This window comes from Sinocyclocheilus grahami, unplaced genomic scaffold, assembly GCF_001515645.1.
Source record: "Sinocyclocheilus grahami isolate Dianchi unplaced genomic scaffold, SAMN03320097.WGS_v1.1 scaffold443.1, whole genome shotgun sequence".
NCBI lineage: Eukaryota > Metazoa > Chordata > Actinopteri > Cypriniformes > Cyprinidae > Sinocyclocheilus > Sinocyclocheilus grahami.
Window position 1 is genome coordinate 476,300 of NW_015505622.1, and position 3,149 is coordinate 479,448.

A 3,149-nucleotide genomic window follows, 5' to 3' on the forward strand; every position below is an offset into this window, starting at 1 on the left:
TTTTAACTTAAATGGCTGCAATATAACAAAGAGTGAAAAATGTAAGGGGGTCTGAATACTTTCCGTACCCACTGTATATATATATATATACACATATATATGTATATAAAAGACAGGCATCTTTTTTATGGCTGAAGGCCAGTATCACTGATACCAATACTACTGATGTCTCTATAAAGCTGTTTTCCCCCCTAATATTTAACCATTGACTATAGCCATTCAACATTACAGTATAATTGAGAGCTATCAATTTGAACATTTATTAGAGTTTTAAAAAAATAACTTCTAATTCAAGTGAACTTAATCTTCACATTAAGGCTGTCAAAATGGCTGAAAAACTAAATTCAAATTTTTTACTTAAATTTAAAAGGCAATTTCAGTTAGGGGGAAAAAAAGCTTTTGCCTTCTCTCCTGAGGCCACAAGAGGGCGCATCGACCAAAATATTATGCACGTTTCTTCAAAGCATAATAAAATATCACTACTATCTTTGAAAAAAGTGCATAATGTTTAAAATAATGTTTATAAACTTTATATAATTAATAAAGTTGCTTAAAGGGGTCATATGATGCGATTTCAATTTTTCCTTTCTCTTTGGAGTGTTACAAGCTCTTGGTGCATAAAGATCTGTAAAGTTGCAGAGACTAAAGTCTCAAATCCAAAGAGGTATTCTTTATAAAAGTTCAGAGTCAGCCACACCTACATAAAATGGCTCGTTCTAACACGACCCCACATGTCTACATCACTATGTGGAAAGATTTGCATAACGCCGCCCAAATGTTCACGCAAAGAAAGAAGGCGTAACTTTTATTCTCGCTGTAATATTGTTGCCGCTTTCCGCCATGTCCTGAAGACGCTGTGTGCTTCGTTGTGAAAGCAAAACTACTTTGTTTGGTCTTCCAAAAGAGGACGATATCCGCTTCGTCATGCCTAGAGTAGGGCTGTGCGATTAATCGAAATTTGAGCGATTTGAGACATTGCGATTTCCTAATCGCAAAGCCTGCGATATTACTCTGTTCCAGAGCATATGCATGACTGCCAGCCTTGAGTTGCAGTCTTACTAACCAATAGAGTGAGCGCACCTCCGTTCTCCCCAATCAGCACTGCTCTAGCCAACTGCGTAAACACCCATCATTAAAAAAAAAAAAAAAAAACAGAAAGTGGTAGAGAGACAGAGTGGGATTATGGCGTCTACAGGGTCAGATCGATAGTTAGGCAAATTAAAACTAAAGAAAACCGTATGTAACTTAAGCTTCGAAATGACAGACAACGAACAAAAAAGGTAATTTCCAAGAGCTGCGTCACAGCGCATATCAAAACTCCCTTATCGGTTTTGTTTTCAGTACTGGAGAATAAAAGATACATTCTTAGATGTTTTTGTTAGTACGTGAACGTTATCTTACACATTTTATCTCCCCAACAGATTAATTTGAAATAAGTTTATGATGCATGTTCGCTATTCCCAATTCAGAAGAGCGCACACACAGCCTGTGTCTGTGAATGCTCCTCATACTCGCTCCTGTCTGCCCCACGCGGCGCGAATCCCGCGTCACGGACGAGCCGTTCACGCTTGCCGCACTCACAGCCGGTCTCGTAATGCTCGGTTATACTCGCACCCGGCTCCGCAAGTCTTCACGAGCGCATCTGGCAGTATGGATGAGGCTTGACACACGCGCGCAACCTGTGTCGACTCACGCCTGGCTCCGCTTTAAAACGAATGTAAATTCAGTCTAACTGCTTGCTAATTTCACTTGGATGAAATGAAACATTCAGAACATTTTCTACTTGTTCTTAAAATGAATAAGTCAGCCTATGTAACATATGTAATACTTTAATAATTGACTTTATTTATAAAAAATAAACAAATATTTTCTGTGAAATCCAGTAATTAAGTTAATTCTATAAAAGTAGTTATACCATTATAATCTTGCCTGCTGAAAAAAAAACAAAAACAATAGAACCCCTCCCAAAACACAATAAAAAATGTAATGGATTTCAGGGTTATAATGGGAATTGTATTGGTTTTAATGTAAACCATAATGGTGTCTATTTAATGGATTCTATTGGTGGGACGTAATCTGGCAGATGGCAACCAATAGAACTACAGTAATTCCTATTGGAATAATGCCCAAAACAAAAAGGAATTTTGTAATGGTTTAATGGAAACTATAAGAATTTCTGTGATGGTTTCTATTGCTTTTTTTCAGCAGGGTAATGATACCCATACTGTGCTGCACATTATTGGAAATATTGAGCTGAAGCTTGACTTTGCAAATTTAAAATCGCAAATCAAATCGCAATCTCTGTAAAAAAAAAAAAAAATCGCAATTTGATATTTTCCCCCAAATCGCACAGCCCTAGCCTAGAGCTGATCCGTGCTGGTCGCTGAGGGAATACATCAATTAATTGCTGTGGATCGCCGGATCGGCTTTCACTGTGGACGAATCCCGGGGTCGTCACATGTGCTTGCCGCTCCTTCGTCGGATCCGCCGGCTGCGCTGTTCTCAACCCCGCCGCCTCTGCTCACTCTAGCCCAGCCCGGCCTCGTTTGACTCGCGCCTGGAATGATGTGATCGTTATGATGTTCTGCGACTGAATAAATGCACTTCTTGTCAAGAGAAAAGTGACAGAAAAAGCAGTTGTGAGTGGGGTGGCCAAGCCCAATCCTAGCCCCGCCCCTGCGTTAAATATTTTTAACGGGTAAAATTTAAAAAAAATTTATCACCTGCGTTAACGGGCTAATTTTGACAGCACTAATATATGTATACAGTGGGGCAAAAAAGTATTTAGTCAGCCACCAATTGTGCAAGATATATATATATATACACACACACACACACACACACACATTTCTTTGCTTTCAAATGTTAAACTATAGGGCTTTTTATTTTAAATATACCTGAATACAGAGCAAATGTTCTCAGATTTACACAATTCAACTGGGTCATACTTTACAGTCCAAATTGAGAAAATGCATTAATCATGCAGATGCAACCCTCTACATTGCGAGTAAATCTTCACTCAGGGTGAATAAATGATGTCTAATATTAGCCAATGGCTAATAAATTCTCAGATTTTACTCGCCAGTGTGTGAGTTGGAGGCTGAGTATATGATTAGCACAGATATATTTTCACTCACAGAACACTCTGA

At 38.6% G+C, this 3,149-nt stretch overlaps 1 protein-coding gene across 1 annotated transcript in view; it reads right to left on the reverse strand.

The window, feature by feature from the left end:
* LOC107552236 (cyclic AMP-responsive element-binding protein 1-like) overlaps nt 1-3,149 on the reverse strand; it is a 15,798-nt gene that overhangs the window by 2,969 nt on the left and 9,680 nt on the right. The gene's annotated exons all lie outside the window — the stretch shown is intronic.